General features: G+C 38.8%; 1 long non-coding RNA gene across 3 annotated transcripts in view; it reads left to right on the top strand.

Moving 5' to 3' along the window:
• LOC149918940 (uncharacterized) overlaps window positions 1-25,596 on the top strand; it is a 43,625-nt gene that overhangs the window by 1,098 nt on the left and 16,931 nt on the right. Inside the window, exon 3 of one of the 3 annotated variants that reach the window (XR_016464154.1) lies at window positions 22,574-22,651. The exons of the other annotated variants lie outside the window; for them this stretch is intronic. This is a non-coding gene — a long non-coding RNA (uncharacterized LOC149918940). The remainder of the gene's footprint in view (window positions 1-22,573; window positions 22,652-25,596) is intronic. 3 annotated transcript variants of the gene reach the window in all.

The following is a 25,596-nucleotide window of genomic DNA, read 5'->3' as shown; positions in this document are numbered from 1 at the left end:
TGTGTTTAAATTGAAGATTTGCATTTTCAGGCATTTTTTATTGTCTCCCAGGTCTGTTTTGTGCCAGTACTTATTCCATATCGTTCTGCTGCGTCTACTCACTTCATGTTTTTGAAGTCAAAAAGCAAAACAGCAAAAAATCATTCACATTTGCTTGAGATATTGGGATATAAAAAGAAAATGATTAATCACGTTTAGAAGTATCTATAATCACAATTTTGTTGTAGCAGAGGAAAAATCCTAATTACAGTACCTTTCTAAAATTATTCTGTGTAGCTCCAAATCACGAGTAAAATGGCTGCTGCCTCACTGTGTTGGTCTTACAATGAAATAAACAATAAAAACAATGTTGAATAAAACCAGAAATAACAGAGAATAGTATTCTTTTTCCAGTTTAGATAAGGTTGACAAAAAGGCTTTTATTTGTAAACTTGAGTCTTTACACTTCTTTATTTCCTGATGTACTCAGTGCCCTTTTCACCAGACTGCTGCTTCTCTCATGCATGTTTCAGTAGTATTTGCAAACCACCTCCATATGGTTTCTAACAACTTTTAAAAATAGAAATACTGGAGCATTATTCTTTAAGTCCAGATTTATCTCTGTTGAATGGAAAATGAACATCATAAATCCAAGAGCTGCTGGTGAGCAGTCAGAGATTAACTAACATTTATTTTAAATGGTATTTTCAAAGCACTGGCTATTTTTTATTGAGTAAATTGAAGAGTAAATACATGGTAACTTGAGGATGTTTTCCATCATTGAAATCATGGCAGCATCTTTGGCTGGACAGATACTGCAGAGAGAAAGGCCAGGCTGATGCTGCATTGGGAATCTTGCAGCAAGCCAAAGAACTCTGGGTAGTGTTGGCAGGCTCCAAAGTCAAGATTCAGGTCAACTGGGATAGACTTGGTAATTATTAGAGTTAAATCTGGTAATTATTTTTATTTACTTAGTTACATTCTCAAGTTTTATGTTTTCAAGATTTTTTGTGCAGTCCAGAGAGATGCAACATAAGAGAAAGAAATGTAAAAGTGCAGATATTATATTATATTAAATGACTCAAGGATTTAAGGTCTTAAAGCACTCCTCATATATGGCAGGGCTCACAGTAACAGTTAAGAGAGTTGGCTGTGCTAGTGAATGGTCTGTTTGATAAAAATCTGCTGGAATAACTGGAAAATCTGCCCAGTTAATGCTTGTTATCTATTTCTGTTGTTCATAGCTACTGCCGCCGTCACCAGATTGGTAATGTAGCACATGGTAGAGAAAAGAATTCTAAGAAATTTCTGCATGCAAATGGCTACTGCTTCTACAAAAAGCTGCTAGAGGAAAGAATTCTAAGAAATTTCTGCATGCAAATGGCTACTGCTTCTACAAAAAGCTGCTATAGCAGGAGCAGTACCTGTGCATTCTTCAGTTTCCAGGATGGAGCACAAATAGGGTTTTTTTTGTGTGCTCTTATCTATGCTTTTTAGGCTTTTCCCATGTGCTGAGTGTGTGTGTCTCTAGAGTACTTCATCTTTTATTGCCTGGCTTGAGTCTTAACTTCACTTGTTCTTTCAATTCTTTTAGAAAAAAAAGTGCTCTTCATAGTACATTTTTAAAAACTATATGCTTTTGTACTCATTCTGTGGATTTTAAAAATTCAGCAAATTATTTGGACTTTTCAAGCAGTCTCTGATTCCTATTTCAGATCTGTGCTTTTTTTTGTCCCTTGAGTGCAATGTGCAACCAGAGAGACTATGATTTGTCTCTTGCCTTTAGTGAAATTAATAGAGTTCTTTACAGTCTAACTTTGCAAAGTCCGTAAAAACCTGCATCTAGAGAAAAGCATTGACACCGCCTCTAGTCAAGGAAGTTCCTCAGCTGCAGCTTGAAGGAACTGGGAGAGAGAAGGACAGAAAGTAATAATGGGATGTATCATGTCATCCCTGAACTGCTTTTGAGTTCCACTAGAGAAATCCACTACCCAGTCCTACCAGAGTTTTCTGTGCTAAGGGAACAGAGGATCTGGTCCAACATGGCCCTTTCTGCACATAAAGATTGAGGGCATTCTGGCTCTCAACAAGACGTTTCACAAGATCAGAATAAATACTGACTGTGCAGTTGAATAGTTAGGTTTAATTTAGCTTCTTTCACAGACTGCTTCTTAAAGGCTTTTCTGTTTGCTCATACCCACTGGATCTTAAACAGAGACATTGTGTTGCTATGGAAAGTAGTGAGGAAGCAAAAACAAATGCTTCAACACGTACAAGGAAAGCACCCTGTTAACCATCAGCCATGCAGATATGACTGAGAATGGAAAAGAAAATATGGGGGAAAATATGAAACCATTTCCAGCTTTCATTCTCTTTTTACTTGAAATACAACCTGATTTTCTTCTTTCAGCACTGTGTAGTAGTATTCTTGTGATCCTGGGGAAGAGGGTTATTTGCTGATAGTGATTTCATTATTCAGGGATACCTGTCACAGTCACAAATATCACTCTGAAACAAGAGATGTTGAAAAGCCTCGCCTGCCTTACACTTCACATATGCGTATCCTACACTAAGCCAAAAAGAATAAGGGATTTTTCCTTCTGCAATTTCTTTGGTCCCAAGAAATTTCTTCATGAGACATTTGTGGGAATATAATACCCTCAATCTAGTCAGACTTTGTCTTGCCTCCAGACTCCGAAAGCATCGGAGAAATATAAATTAGAAAAATTTGACATTGGCCTTGATCTTTGCTTTGCCACCTATGATGCTTTCCAGGGTCAGCCTTGAAATTCAACACAACACCATTCTGTTGGAAGAAAGTACAAGTCGTACAGTAGAGCTATTTTATTTTCAAAAATACAGCTTAATTTTTTTAAAAATGGTCACAGAGGAGCCAACCTATTTTTAAACAACTGAACCTTTTCATTCTGAAGTCTCCGTGTTTTTTCCATCTATCTGCACTTTTGTTTTTATAATGTTCTTAGCTAAGCAAAGCTAAAGTCAATACTCTTAGAGGATGCTGAAGTTGACATTGTGGATCTGTGTTTAAAGAGGTGAGCTGTGTTGTGACAAGCTAAGAAAAGACCACAGTTATGTTGCTGTTCTTACTAAAGTCAGGAAAACTAGGCCAAATTCTATAGAACTTATGCAAAAATCTAAAAGAAACTTTGCCTAAATCACGTAAGAATTGTCAGAAATTGAGTGTGTATTTTTCACTGTATTTTAAAAAAACAAGATCATTCTTTTTTCCAACTGCAGCTCATATGTTACTCAAAAATGTCTAATTGGGATGTAGAGTAAGTGTAAAAATTCAGCTAAAAATACATACCAGAAATTCCTTCGATATAAAGTACCAGTTACATTGAGGTGAAGCCTAGTTATTTACTGGAAAATTCCCCATTAGCTAAACTCAAGATAATTTGTGTCAGTGATGAACAATGAATAAGATGATCAGTAAAATGCTCACTGCCTTTGAACATAATCTGCAGCAACAATTGCATCACACTGGTCTCCCTGAATCAGTAATGCATCTATTTGTCAGAATAATTAAATTATGGATTTATTTTATTGCCAGGAACAGATGGACAAATCATAAAATCCGGAGTCATTCTTTAATTTTATCATCAGTCCTTTTCCAGTTCTAGATGCTCAAGTAAATGAGTGGCTGACTTTCTTCTATTGGCAGACAGCATTACTTTGTAAGGAGTGCAGTAATTCATCAATGCACATAAACCTATTTTTTGGTTATACGCCCCTATCTTATCTAAATTTTTTGTAGAATTTTAATTTTTTCTTAGAACACTCAGGCTCGATATGGAATATACAGCACTCCACAATGCTTATTTTGTACCTAATTTCTAGCTGCATTACTTGAAGCAGATGAGATCTTGGCACATGCCCACGGTTACATTTTGAGTCAGTACATGAAACGGGATTAATAAAAGACTTTTATTAAGCTTAATCACTACTCTGTCTGTAAAGAAAAATGTTTTCTAGTGAGTGATTTAGACTGAGTCTAAGCTTGTAAATTTGACTCTTTGAATTTGGTTTCCTGCACCAGAAAAATACATTAATCCTCATTACTTACCAGGAAGGTAATATACCTGCAACGTAGCGAGGCAGTCCTGCAGAGAAAGTAACATAGACATCTCTGGACATTGAAAACATGAAATAATATTTCATTTCTCCCTTGGTAGGGAATCAAAGAGAGTCTTGAGCACTCTGGTTCAAACCACATCACAGCTGAGGTGTCCAAAGAGAATCTAAAGTTTCAGATACAACCACTGTTATGTGAAACAATGCCACAGGAACATTCTCATGTCAAAACCACAATTTTTATAGCCAGCTGAATAGCTCTTTCAGGCAGCAAGCAATCAGTGCATATGTAAAACTTATTCCAAGTAAAACAGTGATCCATGTATATCTGTTCATGGAGATTACTTAGCCTAGACTCTAATCTCTTGAAATCAGCATAATATGAAGGCACTCAAGAGAAAAAACACTCAAATTACATACTGTTAAAATAGGAAATATGCTAGAGTTCTTTTACTGACATGTTTTGTTGGACATTTCTCCAGTTATGCTGCTGTCCAAATATTACTGCTCTGTGTATGAGTTTTAAAGGCCTTAAGGGTCATGTTTTCTGTACATGAACTGAGATGAAGGCTGCAGATCAAACTTACAAAAATAAAGAAGATGTCAGGTTTCAAGAGTGTGACCTCTATTCATGTGAATGGTAGGCTCTTCTATGATGGCTACAGGGAGAGAGCTGCCTTTACCTGGAAAAGAGGTAGAGATGAAGACTCTTTTATCTACTGGTGTCTCCAGCTCCTTCCTGCTTTTCCTCCATGTATAATGCCCCCAGGAGATTGCTGCCCTACTTATCCCCAAAAATCATCTTAGCTTTAAATAGGAACAGAACAGGCCAGAATAAGTGAATCTCCTTCAGTCCCTGAAAAAGCTGTGTGCAAGTGAAGAAAGCTCATGTCCATAATAACTCATACAAACCTGCTTCCTCCTTCTCTCTTACCCTATTGCAAACGGAAGATTTTCCAGGTTACACAAAGCCAGGTGATTATTAAAGCATCTAATGATTGATGGCTCTCTTCTCCAGTTTCCTGAGTAACTGAATTAGGAAAATATATATTCTCAGGATCCTTGCTCTGCACAGCAAGTGGAGGTTCTCCTTCCGACATTCTTCTGAATCAGTAGAGCAAGATCAGCAGCTTCTATGGAGTTGAGAACATCAAGATGCAGAGAAAAACTAAGTTGACCTTTGAAATTCTATGTTTTACCTAAGATAATCAAGAAAGCACAAGGCAAGTTTTGCACATTCTTCAGTATTATTTTATATTTTAAGAGATCCTTCTAGCTCTCCCTTTCTAGTTTCTGAAGACTGACTTCATTGGAAGTGTGTTCACAACACCAGGAATATCTTAGGAACCTACTCCCTGTATTAAGACATACAGATGCCTTGAAAAAAACCTTTTCTGATTAGACAAAGGAAAATATCTAACTTTACACGCTTTAGCAGAAAGCTTAAGATTCATTTCCCATTCAAATAGCCATTACTTTCTCAAATCTTTCATAATGGTACCATTAATCCCTTTGGATGCAGGATATACAAGATCTCTATTTTTAATTTATCATGCTATACTACATGAGACATCAGTGACATCAGGACTGGAGGCTGCCTGGGCTGAACTGACCACACAGTGGCGGAGTTCAAACTCTTTAGGGATACTGGACAGTCTATTTCCAACTCCTCAGGGAGTAAGTCAACAGAATCCTTTGGAAATCTGTCCTCAAGGACAAGGGAGCATAGCAGAGCTGGCAGATCTTTAAGAAAGCTTTCCTTGGGACACAAGAGCTTTCCACCCCAGGTGTTGGAAGTCAGGAAAAGAATGCAAGAGGCTGGCATGGCTTTACCAGCACCTGCTGGTCAAACAGAAGAGCAAGAAGAAAATGCACAGGCAGTGGAAGCAGGGATAGGTAACCTGGGATGAGTATAGGGATACTGTTAGGCAGTGTAGGGATGGGATCAGGAAGGCTGAGGCCCAGCTAGAGCTGGACTTGGCAAGAGGCACAAAGGATAAGAAAGGCTTCTATCGGTATATCAACTGAAAAAGGAAAGTCCAGGAGGGCATACCCTCCCTAGTAAGCAGCACAGGCTTGTAGAAGGCCAATGTACTGAACAAATTTTTTTGGCCTCAGCCTTCACTACACACGCAGCCCTCAAGGGGATGGTTCAGAAGGTGGGAACTGGGGAAGAACTGCCCCTCTCACTGAAAGTGAATATCAGGTTTGCAACTGCCTGAGGAACCTGAACATTCTTAAGTCTATGGGTCCTAATGAGATGCATCTCAGAGTCCTGAGATAAATGGCTGACATAGCTGCCAAGCCACTCTTTATGGTATTTGAAAAATCATGGTGGTCAGATGAAGACCCTGGTGACTGAAAAGAAGGCTGCATACCACCCATTCTTGAAAAGGACGGGAAGGATGATGCAGGGGCCAACCTGTTAACCTCATCTCAGTGCCAGGAAAGATGATGGAGCAGGTCCATGCTAAGGCACACGGAAGACAGGAAGATGATATGGAATAACCAGCATGGCTTCAGCAAGGACAGGTCCAACCTGACCAACTGTACAGGAACTGCTGAATCACAGCCTGAACCTCTGATTGACCACCTGAGGCAAGAAATGAGTCAGCCCTAGGAGCACAGGTGAAGGCAATTCTCCTGTGCTACTGAAAGGGGTGGAGCCTGGCTCCACCTCTCCTAGACCCCATTTAAGAGCTGATTACCACTAGGGGAGGATTTCTTTTGGAGATTACTCCTCTTGGAGTCGTCTTAGTGAGCCCAGGGTAAGTGTAAGCTTTCCATCCATTCTTCTCTAGTATGATAATGTGTTTAACCTAACTTTCTTGTATATTTCTTAATTATGACATCTGTATGTTCACTGATTATACGCTAGCCTTGTCACTTTTTGTGATGGCATAACTGCATCAGTGAACATGATATCATCTATGTGGTCTTCAATAAGGCTTTTGACACGGTATCCCATGCCATCTTTCTCTTGAAACTGGGAAGTTATTGATTTGATGGGTGGACTGTTTGATGGACAAGGTGGTTGCAAGATTATACCTGAAAAGTGGTGGTCATTGGCTTATGGTCCAGATGGAGGTCAGTGGCAAATGGTGTCCCTCAGGGATCAGTACTGAGACTGGTCTTTAACATCTTCATCAGTCCCACTGACAGTGGGATCAAACACACCCTCAGCAAGACTGCAGATGACACTAAGCAAGCTGTATAGTACAGTTGATATGCCCAAGGGATAGTATGCCATTCTGAGAGACCTAGGCAGGTTGAGCAGTGGGCCCAGGTGAACCTCATGAGGTTTAACAAATCCAAATGCAAGGTCTTGCACCTGGGTCATGGCAACCACTGCTATCAGTACAAGGTGGGATGTGTAAGGATTGAGCACAGCCCTTCTGAAAAAGACTTGGGAGTACTGGTCGATTGGAAACTGGACATGAGTCAGCAATGTGCCCTCACAGCCTAGAAGGACAACCATATTCTGGGTTGCATCAAAAGAAGTGTGGACAAAGGTTTGAGGGAGATGATCCTGCCCCTTTGCACTGTGCTGGTAAGACCTCTCCTGGAGTACTGCACCCAGATGTGACGTCCTCAGTACAGGAGAGATATGAATCTATTAAAGCACATCCGGAGGAAGGCCACAAAAAAGATCCAAGGGATGAAACACCTCCCCAAGGAGAGGCTGAGGGAGTTGGGACTATTTCACTTGGAGAAGAGAAGGCTCAGGAAGATCTGAAAGCAGCCTTTCAATATCTAAAAAGCTATAAAAAAGGAAGGGCACAGATGCTTTACCAGGGTCTGTTTTAGTATAAATAAATATAAATTTATATAAATATAAACCAATGCTCACTGCAAAACATCTGCTGCTAGAAAACTTCAAAGATTTTAGTAATTTTGAATAACCAGGGACCTGCATGTTCACCTGGATTTCAAAGCATTTTGAAGGGACATTGCTGCTACAATAACAGGAACTAAATGACATGTGACCTTCCAGTATCAGGAAGCCTGCTGTCCTGCAGGTCCCTAGCTTATCCAGGAAATGATATTTTATGGTTGACTTTCACATACGCAACTGGAAGTCTGTAGTGTTTCCCAGACCTGGCACTGAAACTCACACAGAAATTAGCATCAGCTTCAGAATGAAGTGCTAAAGGAAATAATACTAATAATCTTGAATTTAATTTATTGATCTTAAAATTTTTGTTTGGCAATGTTTCTATTGGGGGGGGAAAAAAGTTAATGCTTCACATATATTAACACCTGGTTGAACTCCATATAAATCCATGGCAGTGGCCAAATACAGCTCATTAAGGAAAAATTGTAAGTACTGTCCTAATTAAGCCCCAGGCCTTTCCATGAAATATCATGAACTGATTCTATGAAAGCTTTTTCAATAAAGCATCTGTTCCAACTAAGCGTATACAAATTAAGTAAAACATTTTATGTCAACAACCATTTCCAGGTGTGATTCCTCATGTCACTTGAAAATTTGTTATTAAAAATGTTGTTTGCAGGACAGCAGGGGGCAGATGTTTTTACAAAGTAAAAGCAGAACTGTTGACACTGTAAAAGCCAATTCTTCTTGGCACCTGCCAGTATTTGGCTCTGTGACTGACATAAGTCCACTTTTTGGATTTATTTTATGCGCCAACTATCAAGTCAAAACCTTGGCAACATTCTGACTTCATATCTTTTGCTGAGTGCTGCAGGCCAAGTGCCTTTTACCTCTCTTCTTTCACCTCTCTCTTTCACCCCCAGAGGTCAGAAGTTCATTTACATCTCTTTGGAGCAGCCAGTTTCATAACAATTCTTGAATACAATTATGTTAAAGAAAGCAATGTTGATTACATTAGAAACCAGAGGGAAGAATTAAATGAAACAAAAATGAAAACAGAATAAAGTTTCCTGTATCTGGCAACTACACAAAGTCTAGCTCACCAGGTTACAATCTTATAGTCACAGAAATATGTATCAGTGCTTATCTGACCCTTCTTCTCATAATGTGGTCCATAGATCTGTTAGAACAGGAACTTCAGCCAGCAAGCAGCTTTAGAGAAGAATAATTCTGGCAATCATGAAGAGCAGGGAAATGTTTCACCTTTTGAAGCTCCCATCAGCTGAAAAACAGTCTCTCTTGCTAGCATAACTAAATCCAGTGTTATAAATGGCAGGTTGTGTTTAAATATATTTTGAGGATGCAAAAAACAAGCAACAGTTTTACCTACTGCAGAATATGGATAACAGTATTTCCAAACCTTGTGGATTCCAGCTTTCTGCTGGGTGTGTCAGAATATTATGTCCCTGTTAATTGATACAAGGAAATCTTTAGCTGAGACTACTTAAATTTTTGCATTTCCCTTTATACAAGATCTGTCATTGGAGAAATACATTCCTCAAAGAAGAGAAAAAGTATTACTCTTTAGAATATAGTAATTAAAAATTAGGTATATTGTATTTAAGGCAAAAGATTTTGTCAAGAGACAGGAAACTTCACACACTAAGACTGGCTTATCAGTGGATGGAATGTGGTGTGTGAGTTAGTACAGTAGTACAGAAGGCAAGGATAATCTGCCTTCAGATTGTCATCCCTTTTAAATATTGAAAGGGATGTGCTTCATCAAGAGGTCAGTATTCCTTGAATTGCTTTCATTAAGGACTGTCAGATTATATATATTTTAAATTGCTTGTCAGAATCAGTAGTTTAATATTTCTCTCATTAGAGAAATCTGTCAACTTATGTTTCGAAAACCTATCGGACTAAACAGTCACAAGCATCATCAGCGGGTAGGAAGCATGAGGACAACTACTGTGCTGTTTGTCTGCACGTGGCCTAGATTTTGTTCTAATATATTTCAGGATCAGAGTGAGGTTGGTAGTCTAGGACATTCTTTATTATTGACCCATAACTAGACTGTTCAGGACAGGGAATTACAGCTTTAACACACCAATGCATTCATGGGTTGTGCTCATGTTCCTTTTAACTATTAAATGAAAATGTCACATACAACCCAGAGATCTTATTCACTGGTGGAGTTGTGCTCTTTCTTTCTACCACCTGTTCTCAGCATGGAGTTGCAACAGTCTCTTCAAAATCTCTCATTTTCCACATGTCCTAGTTGTGAGAGTACATAACACATGACCAGGACTGACAGAAAATCCTGTCACACAAATGAAAGCATGAGATAGACAGCTTTTTGAAAGAGGATGGAATGGAGGACCACAAGCAATTACAAGGAAGAACAGAAATGAGCAGGCCTTAAGAAAGGCTTAAGAGAAGAAAGAACCATGGAAACAATGTTAGACAAGGAATAGGAAACTGAAAACAAGAAGTGGGAACTACTCACTATTTCAGAGAAGTAAGAGGGCTTCAAAGACGGTGAAACCAGAAAGAGAAGACATGGGAAAGGTGTAGAGATATGAAAGTGAGAAGTAATGCAAGAGGAAGTACAGACAAGAATCAGAGGTTAGAGATTGACCAAATGTCTCTAAGTATGAGGAATGAGTAAGGAAAGGAGAGGTTGCTTGAAACTTACATGAACTGTTGATGAAAGCAAAAAGAAATTGAAACAGAATGAGAAAAACATTTGGGGAATGCTGATGAAAAGTAGAGATGTGAAGATATTGGGACAAATTGTAGACAGAAAAGTCACTGAAGCAGAAGAGAAGCATAGGTTAAAAAATAAAATAAAACAAAAAAAAAATCCAAACCCAAAAGACTTGTTCATCTCAAGCCATACAAGCTAGGAGAAAGAGATGAGGCTCCGTATTCTTTCCTTTTGTAAAAGCGTTCGCTGTTTGTGTATTACAGAAATAGCAAAGCATCTGTTTTTTACCACGGTAATTCCTGCTGCAAAGGTCTTCCCCTTCTGGATACCCATGTTGGTTCTTCCAAAGAAGATAGTGTTGTGCACAAATACACTGAAGGTTCAATACAAATGCATCCAAATGTATTAAATTTTTTTTCATTTTGCCTCCTAATCATCCTTAGTCCTGTATATGTAGTGACTGACACTTACTTTATCTGTGAACAGAACACTGAGCCACTCATTCAGAAAGCCACTCACCAAACCTAGGTGAACACACAGCGGTATTAGTTGACACTTTTTAACTGTATCCAAGTCTGGAGCCCCCAGTACAAGAAAGACAGGGAGCTGTTGGAGAGGGTCCAGAGGAGGGCCACAAGGATGATCAGGGGACTGGAGCACCTCCCCTATGAGGACAGGCTGAAGGATCTGGGCTTGTTCAGCCTGGAGGAAAGAAGGCTGCGGGGTGACCTCATTGCAGCCTTTCAGTACCTAAAGGGAGCCTACAAACAGGAGGGGAATCAACTCTTTGAAAGGGTGAGTGACAGCAGGACAAGGGGAAATGGTTTTAAGCTGAGGGAAGGGAGATTTAGGTTGGGCGTCAGGGGGAAGTTCTTTACAGAGAGAGTGGTGAGGTGCTGGAACAGGCTGCCCAGAGAGGTTGCGGATGCCCCGTCCCTGGAGGTGTTCAAGGCCAGATTGGATGGGGCCCTGGGCAACCTGGTCTAGCATTAGGTGGGATGGTTGGTGGCCCTGCATGTGGCAGGGGGGTTGGAGATTCATGATCCTTGAGGTCCCTTCCAACCCTGGCCATTCTGTGATTCTGTGACACATTTACATGAAGGGACATAAGCACAATATAATTCTTGCTTTGCAGTGTTATCCTCAATGTTACAGATGAACAAGCTGGCTTGGGGGGTGAAAGTGTCTTAGTATATAGCCTTGAGATTTAAGCAGATGTCTTTACTGCTTCTGATTATGATTTTGCTATTAGTTGGATTCGCTGCCTTAGAAAAACTGCTTTGCATGAGGTTAGAGATTTGGTGGGTTTTTTCCTTTCTATACATTTTAGAGGAATGCTGCAAGCCTTTCTTAAATAGTGGCTTGATCCCAGAGCAAGATAGGAAATCATAACATTTAAATTAAATAAGAATAAGATTAAAGCGTTTCTAAGAATATTCACTATGTATTCAAGTCCGTCAAGTTCTCTACATTGACAGCAGACATCGAATGAAACTGTTAAGTGTAAAACCAAACTGAAGCACTGATACAGAAAAACAGGATGTAATCCATGCCCCACAGGATTCTCACCATTGCAACAAGGCCAAAAAAATGCAACTTGAAACAGGTGTTCAGAAAATATGTTTAGAAAAAATCATTGCAATTTCCAATTAGTTGAATGGAGCAGCCATTTTGTGAAGCAGTTAGCAGTGTTAGCTCACGCATGCCTATTGCACTCAACAAATTTATTCAGATATTCACAGAATTTTCTGCTATTCATAGATGGGAACACACTTTCAAATGGTCATGCTTTATTCATATTTAATCTGTTCTTCCCTCTAATGCGCAAATGCATGGTACTTACTGCAGGATACTTACAATGTAAGTGGTCACAAAATACGCAGTGAAGTTGCCTGAAACCTAATCTGTTCAAACACATCATTATCTGTGAAAAGTAAACTATAAAATGACAAATGAAAGAAAATTATTATAAGCTGAGTAAGTATATATACTACAGATCAGGTCTGAGGGAAAACAGGCTCAAATCTCTTCTTCTCCTCTCTTTGCTAAGCTATACTGAGCACACTGAAGAACTCAGAAAGGTAGAGTTAAAAAATTCAGTTCCTTTTTAGAGAATCATGTTTTTCTCTAACAGTGTTATTCTTTCTAGGTATGAAACACATTTGTGTTTTTCTTTTCCCCACTGGACCATTTAGTAAACCACAGAATTATCCAGTTAGTGATCAAACCTTAATTAGATTATTTCCATGCTAAAACATCCCCAGCCATTGGTATGAACCACATTAACTCTGAATAATATGAAAGGAAAGCATAGGCCCTGAAACCAGCTCCCTCTCTCACGGATGGGAGAGCAGCTGCCTGTAGGATCACGGTCGTGCCAAGGATACTTTATGCTCAGCAGATGGTTCCCTTCTGCCTCAAGTCTGAAGATAGAGAATTGCTGAACAAGCCGTTTGTAACATTCCTATTGAAAAGATAATGGTCAGCAGTCAAGTCTGAACAAAAAAGAATGGTGGAATAGTTCCCCTAAATATAAAAATCTATCGATAGCCTTCTAGCAATAACAACTAATTTGGTATTTCCTAAACAAGTACTTGATTGATGACATTTGGAAGGTATAATGTTTTTAAATGCTAGAACTGGAATGGAATTATATCACTGACTGTAGCACATGCCTGCTCACACCAGTTATCATCCTCTGCCTGCCTGAAGATTAATACTCTGTATATATACTGCGAAGGGAGAAAGTTGGAGCAAATTCCTCTCTAGCATTTTTTTTAGGTCAGCCAGATATTTTTCCCTGGTCAGAAAATTCCATTCACAGCTTTTTTTGTATGCAGCAACTGTAGGGAAATGTATTGAAAAGCCTTAGTCCACAAAGAGTTGCACCTTTATTGACAAAGGTGAGTGGTGAAAGCCTGGTTGTGTGCAGTAGAAAACTTCTGTAATGTTAGTCAGTGCCCAGTGAGCAGGGCTGCACAACCTTAGGGAGATATCTTATAGCCAGACTGCATCACTGCAGCAAGGCTGGTGTACACCTCATGCAACTGAAACCCTTTAGGGCTGGTGTGTAAGAGTAATGAAAAGGCAGAACTGAAAATCAATATGTGCTGAAATGAGAGAGAGATTTTTACAGCTGTTGACACAGTTTAATTTTTATCTGCTTTTCTTATGGCTGTTTACAAACAAGTGTCATTATATACCATCAGCATTATACATGGTTTCGAAACTAAGCAGCTTTTTTTTACCAATGGGAAACCCACCAAAACCATGAAATGCCATTGCAGGTCTTGCCAGCAGAAACAGAAATGTTCTTCCTGTGTCAGGAAGTACTGGATCTGTAAAGTAATTTGTGATTTGTTTAACATTAAAATCATAGTTGACTTTAACCAAATTGGTAAGCAGGAATAAAAAACACTGAGGAGTTGGTAGGAGAATGACAGATTGCAGTCTGAGGAGCTTCTGCTATTAGAACTTGCTCCACACCAAGTCATTTGTCAATCCACAAAGAAATTAATGGAGCCCATAAACTGCAGGACTCCAAACGATAAAGCCCTGCAGTTAGTATCTTATTTTGCAAATATTGAAGTGGTAGCCATATGTGCATTCTTAGCAAATTAAAATGGAATTAGACTGATAACATGCAAATAAAGTAGTCTCTGCTCCTCTGCAACTTGTAGACCTAATGACTTCGGTGCTAAACAGATTTAATCCATATATAAGCAAGTGATACATTGATGGCAGGATTTCAATTATTTGTTTGCTTTGCTGGTCGTTTCTAGTGTTTCTTGGATATTCATTTCTTATCAGTTATTCCTCCAGTATTATTTCCAAGGGCACTGCTTCTGACAGATCTGCCTGTATACTGCAAACCTTCACGGAATTGCCAGAATTACCTCATTCAACACCTGAGCCTTTTTTCACTCAACTCAGAAAAGATAAAGGCATCTGTGTTCTCATCTGCATGCATACATACTGATTTTTTCATTATTTCCAACAAGAAATCAGATTTTTGGACTAGCATTTAAAAGTCTCTATAAATTGCCTCCTTAAGGCAATTTATATTGTAGACATAAAGTGGCAGACATCAGCATGTTTTTTCAAATTAAAGCATCGTGAAATGATATAATCATAGCATACTTTTTTTTAGATCATCTTTTAACATTTAGATATCTCATAATTTTACTAAGCCTAAAAGGATTAGCACCTACTAAGACTTATGTCAATGATTTCACTGAGAACAGTTCCTTATGTTCCATGTACAGTTGAAGTAATTCATAGAATCACAGAATGGCCTGGGTTGAAAAGTGCCTCAAAGATCATCTAGTTTCAACCCGCCTGCCATTGGTAGGGTCGCTAACCAGTAGACCAGGCTGCCCAGAGCCTGGCCTTGAATGCCTCCAGGGATGGGGCATCCACAACCTCCTTGGGCAACATGTTCCAGTGCGTCACTGCCCTCTGTGTGAAAAACTTCCTCCTAATATCTAACCTAAACCTCCCCTGTCTTAGTTTAAAACCATCCCCCCTTGTTCTATCGCTATCCAGCCTCATAAGCAGTTGTTCCCCCTCCTGTTTATATGCTTCCTTCAAATATTGGAAGGCCACAATAATTGTCACTATACATTCCCGCAAGCTTTTCTTTCTCAGTTAAGAAAAGGATTCTGCTTTTAAAATTTAATAATATAAAAGGGAATATATTGTCATAGTATTTGAAGGCAAGTGTGTAAACTGTTCCCTTTCTCAGTGCCATAACATAAGACCACTTATAATGTTTAAAAAGACCTAAGAGGGACTTCTGCTAACTGCTCCGTAAAGCCAAAGGAGTAGGAGAAGCATCCTCCCAAATGTGTGAATAAGTATCTAACCCATAGTCTATCCTACAGAATACACCTATAAGATAAACATAAATTGTACTCTTTTTTTCAGCTGTTATCTAAGGCTATTGATATTACTAGCAGTCAAACTCTTAATGTCTGAGTATAAAGCACTTGTTTCTTTAATAGTACCAATTTCTTGAGCCAAACAGAAACTTTGGATCTGCTTTTAAAAATGAACTTGGCTCTGTATCTATGGATGACTTTTTCAAGCGACTGCCTTGTGAGAAGAGTATTAGTACACTAACGAGCTGCTTGCCCCAGGCTTTGCAGGCAGATGTTCAGCTATGTAAATCTCTCAGTTTTCCATTTCCAAAATCATAAAGAAAGAAGAGAAGGCAATAAAGGATGTTGCACCAAATTTACAGCATTTAGACAAGATAAAACCGCTTTTCATTTTATTTGAGGATGTTTGCCTGCGTTTCAGTTGGCATGTGGTGGGGGGGGGGGGGGAAAGCTTCTTAATAACTTACAGTCTTCAAAGAAAAGGGAAAAACATATTTCTTTTCTTATTTGCAATTTGTGTTCATGTCTTACTGGCAAAGTCCCATCTCTGTGATGTTACGCAACAGCATATTTCTAGTGTTTTTACTGCCGAGTGCTGGGTAGACCGTTCACCAAATCATTCATCTACAAAGATATTTGGCAATCGCTGAAAATCAGAATAGAACCCCCAGAGGGTGAACGTTTAGATTAATATTTCATATTAAGAAACACATTCTTGTTCTATTTTAGTTTTTAGAATGCCAAAGAACATGCTCTGGGCATGATTTGTAAAGAAAACCAAAGAAAAATTTCACTTTTTCCTATCCCATAAACCTGCTTATCATTTATAGATAAGATCACTAGAGTAAACTCAAGTTAGAATGCAGGATCTAAATCTTTGTCAAATTAGTCAACTATTTATGAAAATGTTTTTAAAAGCTCCGTCATAAATAACATTATCAATTATAACAATGTGTCCTTGTTTATTTTTCCTTTTAAGAAATGGCATTGAAAAGAAAGGTTAAATAAAAACCTACTCCTTACAGACATAAAACTACTTTCCAAACAACGCTTATCACACAAGAAATATTCCAAAAAGCTGATTTTTGATAATTACGTAAAAGTCAACTTGCACAACCTCCTGAAAATCTCTCCCCTGTTCTAAAGAGACTTTGCTGTGAAAAACCGAATAATTTTGTATAAGCTATACATATATATGCATGCACACACACACAACTACAAATCCAGGGAGAGGGATGTCCAGCGCTGGTGTTTTATCGTGTGTTTGAGATAGAAATCTCTGGTTTAATCTCTCGGGAGTAACAGCCTAAACTTTGTAAAGAGGCAAATTAGCCACATTCAAGGCTTTTGAGAAGATTTTGATTTTTTGAGGGAAATTCAGTTTGAAAATTAAGTTACAATTATTTTTCATCAGAGCCATCTTTCCAAAGTGCAAACATCACAAATACATCTGTATTAAAAATAGGGTCTGCAACTGAAAGCTCTGATGCATAAAGGTTGGAATTTTGGCATAGTGCAGGAGACAAGTAATGCAGTATAGGCATTTCGATGCCACAGAGAATTATGAAAACAACATTAAAATGTTATAAATACAGAAATAATTCCTCATCTGGAATCCGGCTAAAATGAAAAATTAGCTGTAAAAAAATAATCTACTAAAAGCAATTCTTTGCCTCATTTTAAAGCTGTTCATAAAAATGCTTAAGTTTCTCTGAAAGATCTTCAGATTAAATTAAAAAAAAAAAAAAGAGGGAGTAGATTTACCCAATCAGTATATATACAATTATTTTTTTCCATCGTTTTCTCACTTCTTATACTTTCTGTCCTTTAAACATGATATTTTTTGTCTTCCTATTTCTATTCAGAAGCCAAAAACAAAACAAAGTTAGAATGTGCAAACCAAGTAACACACAGTAAGTTTCCATTCTTCTGTTCTGCAGCCTATGGCACTGCTGACAGTGTGTAGTGGGAAGGCCCTTCAGCTGCTATAAAAGGAGAGTTCAGCCACCACCAAGAAATACCAACTATTGTTGTGCCCCCCCCCGCAAAGATATTTTGGGGAACATGGGCTTGCCCATATCTCTTGTGCCTTGTCCTTAAGCAGCTTGCTGCTGCCTGGTCCAGAAGAGTTGTATCTGGTGTGGGTTCTCAGTGATATCTTCATCCCAAGACTCAGGAAGAAGCAACTCTAATTTTCCATTCTTCTATACCAATGAAGAAAAAGCTTTTCATGTTTGGATAGCTGAGAAGGATGCTATTAAGAGAAGTTTTGAACAAATGGAAACATTCTTTCTCCAAACACAATAGAACTATTGCAGCACTGAAGGTTAATTTTCATATAGTTCCTGTGTAAAAATTGTGTGCTGTTTGGAGGATCAAAGCCAAAGTCTGATCTCACTGATGTCAGATGAGATACCCTCAAGATTAATGTGATTCTTGGCTTCCTAGGCAGCTATTGGAGTAATGTGTTTCTAATAAGAAGGAGATTCAGAAGGGGCCAGGTGCTCTATTAGCTTAAATGGTGAGAGCAGTGGGAGTTGTGTAGAAAGCTAGTAGATGGAAAATGTTTTCTGCCTTCCCTAGACTCGCTCTCCTAGGCCAGAAATTCAGTTGCTGCAGCCCAACGTTTGTACTGGCTGAAGTTCTGACTGAGGCTTACTTTATAAGCCCTTTTTGTAATAGTAATAAAGCAAACACTTGATGTTGTATATTTGTGCAAGAACTTTGTTTCAGCTGCTTTATTTATCCCTTATTTTGTTTCTGAGCAGAAGTCTGCCTATTTCCCTTTAAGTATTTTTTTCCTATATTTTCAAAAAGACTTTTTTTGTACCTGCTATTTAAGTAAACCTTTACTTCAAAGGTAGCCAATATTCACTAAGTGCACTACTGAACAAAATACTTAAAGCAAGCTAAACACAAAACCTTCATAATAATGCTATAATGGAACAAAATGTTAAATTGCAAGATGAAAGCTAAGGGAAGCTTCACATAGTCAGGCTGGAGTAATTTCAGACTGCAGAGCTGTAAAGAGGCTGGAAAGCTGTGGGGTGATTTGCACTGGTATTGATGGCTCTCCTGATGGATGGAGCTCCATGACATCTCATAGTCATTCCAGGAGCACTTCTGGCAACAGCACAGCACCCTGAGGAACACCGCTGGGATGTCTACAACATCAGTTTCCTGGCACTGGGCTCTTTTTCCAGAATAGGGAAGCTGCTCATTGATAGCTGTGCTTCTTCAGGATACACTGTGTATGTGCTAGTTGGAACAGCAAAGCGTATCTTCTCATTCTGACAGCTCCTGCAGCAGCCTCTCAGCACCTCCACCCCCTCATCTGTCCTCCCCAGAAGCAAGGCTTTGCTTCTAAGTGGTGCTATGGCCCCAAGCTCTTCTTGGCTTCATAAATCCTGCACATTTTCAGGGACTCAGGAGAAATAGAGGTTGGGGAGTACGTTGAAAGTATACCCACGGAAAACACAGCTTGTACAAATTCCAATTACCAGTAATCTCTCTTTTTCTCTGAGTGCTTATCTATACACATATTTACACAGTATGTGACTTCAAGCAGTACCTCCAATTTAGCACAGAAGAGCTGGAGAAGTGCCCTGGTGTCCCTTAAATCAACCAAGACAGAAAGACTCTTTTTTTTTTTTTTTTCAGGACAGAGCAGTCTCATGCCTAAAAGTATCTATATTTGTGCAGTGCAATTAAAGAGAGAGTGAATGAAGTCCAGATGGCAGCTCTGCAATTCACAGAGATGAAAACGTCCCGCAGAGAGGTCACTAGTACCATCTGAGCTGTAATGGAGGTTCAGATCACACCACGCTACCCTGACTTGCTGATGCTTAACAGGTTTTAACATCATCTGTGACCCACTAACACAGTCTATGTGGAGATGGCTGACCCTTTTACGAGCCTTCAGATACAAATTTCAAAAGACAAGAACAAAATTCTGCATATTTCATCACATCAAGATTTTTGAAAAAAAGAATAGTTCAGGCAGAAAAAAACCCCATAGATTAATTTTTCAAATAGAATAGAAGCTGGACTTTATCTCAGAGAAACATCCAGGAGGAGCCCTAAGTGTGACTTGGTCATGAAAAAAAAACAAAACAATTTTCTGTGCAATGAAAGAAGAAGCTCGGTGCTGACCTTTTGGGGAGTAAAGAATAGGCTCAGGTCCTTGAAGGACTTGGTATCTGACAGAGACCTTCACTAACATGTCAGTGAACTACCCTTAAGCGGAGGAAGCAGCGTCAGAACAGACTCCTGCTCTGAGACCTTCCTTTCTCACCAAAAAGATCTATTACCTACTTCTTGCTGGTCTGATGGCTCTGCTGTTCAGTTCCACCTGACCATAGGTTTGGTGGTTCCATGGCAAAAATGCACCCAATATCACATGAAGTCTACAAAGATATCTTTGTAGGAATACATAACTATTATCCTTTCTATCAAGTAAAGTATGCCATATGGTGCAACCTGACCTCAGACATGAGGTGCTGCTTCCTGGGAGTGCAGGTGGTGGGCCTGAACTGAGAAGGATGGGCAGCAAGGACAGGACCAGGGCATACTGCCCTGGTAGGAGATGACAAGGAGGGTGAGTGTTCTGACTCCTTGTTCAGTGGTCCACCTCCTACAGTAAGAAGACTACGATATGTGTGGGAACCACAGCGTGAGTGTAAAAACAGCCAAGTACTGGAAAAGAGTCCTTCCCAAAGAAAGGAAAGAAACTAGCTAGCTCGCATGACAAATTAACAGCATCTACCACATTAAGAGATACAGTGCTTTTCTTTTGTAGTCTAGTTGCAAATGATTTACTCATAATTAGTTCTACAACATAAGGAAGAAATTAGCTTCCTTTCAAAACAGTTCTGTTGCCAGAAAGAAAAAATAAGAGCAAAATCTAGAGCAATATCCATATCTTTCTTTGGGCAGTGTGGTAGCATTTTGCATTCCATGAGTGTTAACATTATAAGCAAGCGGGTAGTTATTTTGTATATGCCATACTGGATCCACCCCTGCAAAGCTGGGAGCACTGTCTGAGGCAGACAAGTTTCTGTGTCTACCAATTGTGTGTGCCAGCTGATGCAAAGGGAGGCAGCAGAAAGAATTGTCTGACAAATAAATACCTCCATTCATCCCCTGCACACCCTGCATTGCTGTGAATGTAATCAGCAGCAACCACTTTTTGTGGGAACAGAACAGTACAGAAGACTTCTTGAAAAGCCTTGAGAAGTCCTCATTGTCATCTGAATTTTTTTCTTACCATTACATGGTAAGATCTTAACCATAACATCTCAGGTTGAACTAATAGTTAGCAATAGTTAAAGAATATTCAGTGAGAGAAAAACAAGGTTAAAATGTTTTATTGTGTTTATAAAACCAAGAAAATGAAAATGTTGGTGACAGTTTTCATTTTACTCCCCTGATTATGACTGAGATTGACAAACATTATATCAGTATGCACACATTTAAAATTGGGTGTACAGTTGTCAGTCTTACAAGCCTGCTTGCAAAGACTGCAGTCAGTGTATTACAGTCTACGTAGGGCTTTATTTATTATTTTTTTCTGCTCTACATATGTACACCATTTACAAACACAGAAGTAAAGTACATGATTGAAATCACACGACCAGTGTCAGAAAAGGGTCTTTCAGTCCCCAAACTTGGAACTGAAAATAGGTATCTCTTTTTCTGTACTCAGACAATGTAGGAAATAATTCCAGTGTTTCACATGATGCACATCTTGGTAAGTTCTGTGAAGAGAGAGAGAGACCACATATTGCGCTAACTTCAAATCCCCATCTTGCTGAAAAATACAGTAGTAATTCCCTGCTCATGATAATCTATTTTATGAGGGAGCTCATTTTTAGATAATGTCTCACAGTGGGTATTCATGAAATTAATCAGTGAAATTAAAATTATTTCCCATGTATCTCAAGTGACTAGTTAGGAACAAGGAGAACACAAAAGTAAGAATAAGAGAGCATTAATTAGCTTTACTCCATAAAATATTGTTTGCTTTGGGAACAGGATTTCTGTTCTTTTAATATCTTAGGAACATTTGTCTTTAGCACTATTTTTAATATGTGTGTATGTGAACATTATTATACACTGCTGTGTACTTTGCAGCTCTTCTAACTTCATACTTGCATATAAGTGCTAATGTATTTTAATGATTTGAAAACAGGTTAAAGAATTGCTGTTTTATTTTTACACACAACTGTGGGCTTTTGAAATTTTTGTTTGTTTTCTTTGCTCCAGTATAATTTCGTACTCCTTAAATGGGTAATTGGTCTATTGAGCTGAGCAGCTATTTTGTGAACAACACAATTACTAACTTCCATTGAAAGACATTGTAAAAAATGGTATCTTCTCTCTGTGGAAAGGGTGACAATTATCTTGGGAGGAATTAAGGCCTATATATAAAGGAAAACATCTACCCTGATACACCTTCTAACTCAGTATGCTATCATTGCACTACCAACACATTATAAAGTGTGAAAATTCTCTTACACTTCCTGAAGGAACTGGTATGAAATAAAAGAAGCCTGTCCAATATAAATGTCCAAGAAGCAACTCTTATAGAAAGCAGTATTTTTGTGCTGAATGGTGTTACAGAGGTTAGGGTGCCAAAGATTTCAAAAGGAGTTGATGTTGAAAAACAAGTGCATCTGGAGATATTTAAGGGAGAGGTCAGCTATGGATTTCCAGATGACTGATAAAAAGAACTTCAGCAGAGAGAATAGGAGCTGGCTTTCTTGTCAAAGGCATCATTTAAATTAATAATCTAAATTAATCAATTCCAACCCTTTTAAAGTTCAACTTGGAGAAGGTGTTCAGGGCTGATTCCCATTTTATCAAAACAGTTCTCAATTTTAAGCTGCAAAGAGCAGACATTACTCTTCAGCTTTCTTAAAATCATGGAAACAACTGTATGTCAAGATTACACACGCACCCTTTGTTGAGGAAGAACAGTGGCCCATTTGTCCAGCTGATGTGAATAGGGTCAAGGGAGTTCAACACCTGCTTTAGGAAAACATGCTCAACACTTACCACATTTTGCTGCAACAGGTGCTGAACTCATCTAACCTTGGCTGTGCAAGATGGACAACTGTTTTCAAGGCTATTTGATGGGAGGAGTAAGCTCTGGTATGTATATTAGCAATATCTGTACAATAGTTACATCTCTGCATTCTTCTGGAAGTGAATAGCTAATGGCTATGGTCTACAATTGCAGTCCCCTCAGAGGAACTTCCCTCAGCCAGTTTCTGTGTTTTTCTAAGGTGGGTGAATAAGGCTGATACTTGCCTGTACTTGTGAAAAGTGATTCCTAGAACTGTCTAAGAAAATGGCCCATCAAATTAGGCAACAAAAGGTAGATGTCAGTTTGTTGTGTGATGTTGTAACCCAGTGTCATAGCACTGTGAGCTGCTCAGTCTCATAAGAAACAAGTCATAAAAAATTCAAGAAGGTTGTGAATAAGACCACTAAATTACAATTAAACACTGTTACAATCAAATAGCTCATGTACAACTTCATAAACACTTCGGCTGGTGCTCTTAAATTGCCAGATATATTTATTTTACTCCTCCAAAGCATGCTAAAGAAAAAGTGTTCTTTGTTATCTGGAACTATTTTGGATCCTTAGCAGTTCACTTAACACATCATAATGTCTGTCATAAGCTTTGCTAAAACACCAGAGAAAAATGCATACCTCAGGAGGGGAATAAATCTCTTATAAGGTATTAGTGTAATTACGTAGGTAGCCCTGTAGAGGTGAAGTGCCTGTCAGTATCAGTGACTTTTAGTCCTAATTTGGCAGTGTTTAAGCAAGCTCCGCTAAAAGCAGCATGCAAAGATAGATGCAAGTTCTTTTCTCAGTCATATTCTTTGTTATCCTGCTGTTCGGGTGAATTTTGCTTCCCAATTGAGAATCAGCCTTACAGCACATGACAGAGCCAGATGTCCAAACATAAATTATATGACTGTCTTTAAAGTTTATTGTTCTTCTTCTGAGCTTTCAAAGTATAAACCCATCCTATTCCAAACACACATGCTTGAGAGTTGCATTCAAACCCTTGTATCCTGTGGTAAATCTGCAAGAAAGCTGAACAGTGTGATTAGTATTTTCAAACTTGTGCCTGCTCACACAAAAGCACACAGAAGGTTGGAAGGAGCCAACTGGCTGGTCCTTCTCAGAGCTGAGCAGGGTTGATTTGGTTTGTGTCCAGTTGGGTTTTGAATTATTTCTAATGATGGACTCCACAACTTGCCTCAGCAACCTATAAAGATTTTCCTTATGTTTAAACAGAATTTCCTGTATTCCAACATGTATCCGTTGCGTCTCGTCCTTTCAATGGGCATCACTGAGAGGTCAGGGCTCTGTCTTCTTCACTCTCCACCGTTGTATGATTGCATGCACAGAGCAGATCCCCCAGGAGCCTTCTCTTATTCAGGCTGTGCAACCCCCATTTGTGGCTGTCAGGAACTCAAATTAGGTTATTGCTGTCCTGCAAGAGTCTGATGCTGTTTGCCTAAGGGCCCTTGCCCTAGAAGCAGGTGGCAGTCCTGCTGAGAAACGTTTAAGTGAAAGCTGGTGTGTGGCAGAGACAGGTTCTCAGGGGAAGCAGCTTATTTTTCTAGGAAAAGCCATTTTAGAATACGGATACATCATCCTCGAAGAGACATTTTAGGAATTTCCATTTGAAGCACAATATATGATCTGCCCTAGTATATTCGTATTGGTTCTTTTGTGTGTTTTTTGTTTAATTTTGTTTTAATTATGTTTTATTATTGTACATAATTAAAGACAAACACCTTGAAGATGATGAGCCAATAATTTTCACAATAATTGTGGGAGAGCTGTAGAAGATTGAACTATTATTCTGGTACACTACTGAAGACTGACAGATTTTTCACAAAATATGTCTGTTTCTGAAGCATTATTCTGAAGCATTTCATTTCAGAGAAAGCTTTGGAAACAAAGCACAGATAAATGGAAGCAAGTTTCATGCAGCACTAAATGAGCTGGCTTGTGTACTATGATTTTAGCTCCTAGACTCAAGGGTGTTCAGTTCTCTGACCAGAGATAGCTTTTTGCACCATTCTTACAGACTCACACAAATCTCTTATTCTGACATTCTCTCTACCTTCAGAATTTCAGTCTTTCCTTGGCCACAGCATATCTTTATTTTCTACTTTTCATTACTAACTTAGTCTCATATTGGGGAAATTTTGAAAACAGTGAGATAGTCTGGCTTTGTGATAAGAGATTAAATTAATTTGCCTACGTAGTGCAGTTAAAGCAATGATAGGATCTGAAGTATGCTTGTTGTAACTTTATGTTTTCAGACTCCTCATTGACGTAGCAGGGGGATTGGTGTTTTTGATGCCCCTGTAGATAGCCTGACATGAAAGATAGATCCCAAAGGACAGAATAAACAAACTGAATGGTCAAAGGAGCTGACAGACCAGCTGTCAGTGCATAGAAGGCAGTGAAGGGGAAGGTATGTGAACTCTTCACTAGGCTGCAAAGTTCTCGCAGCTGTTCAGGCGAGCAAACTCTTCAATTTTTTCTTATTTGAAAGGTGAATTCATACTACTTAGATGCAAATGCATGCAATTTTTATTTTAGTCATTATAGAAATGTCTGAAGAATGGTTTTACCATCATAAAAATACAGCAATCCCTACCAAACATGCAGATATTTCAATTTCCCAGCCCCTGAAAGCTGCTGTTAAGGTAGGAGTGATGTTCTGAGTGTTCTTTGTGGAGAATTTGCAAAGTGTTTTCTGTGCTGGAAGCAGTTCAGACATATGAAGGATCTCACGCTACTGCATTTGCAGTTGAGGAATGTGCCGTTTGGTGGGCTTGTTTTCCAGAAAGATCTCACAAAGATGAAGGACTGGAAAAAAAGAAAAAGAAAAAAAAAAAACAAAAAACGACCAATTAGCTTCAGTGTAAAAAATTTGAAGTCTTTCACCTTGGAGAAAAAGAGGATGCTGAGCTTGAAACTGGCAGTTACAGCTCAGGGAAGATATCTTGCAGTCATCACCAGCAATGCTGTGAAATTCTTAAGATAAAATAGCTGTGAA

Source organism: Phasianus colchicus, chromosome 2, assembly GCF_987193195.1.
Source record: "Phasianus colchicus chromosome 2, bPhaCol1.hap1.1, whole genome shotgun sequence".
Classification (NCBI taxonomy): Eukaryota; Metazoa; Chordata; class Aves; order Galliformes; family Phasianidae; genus Phasianus; species Phasianus colchicus.
Note: the sequence above shows the minus strand (reverse complement) of the source record. Positions and strands in the feature narration are given on the sequence as shown.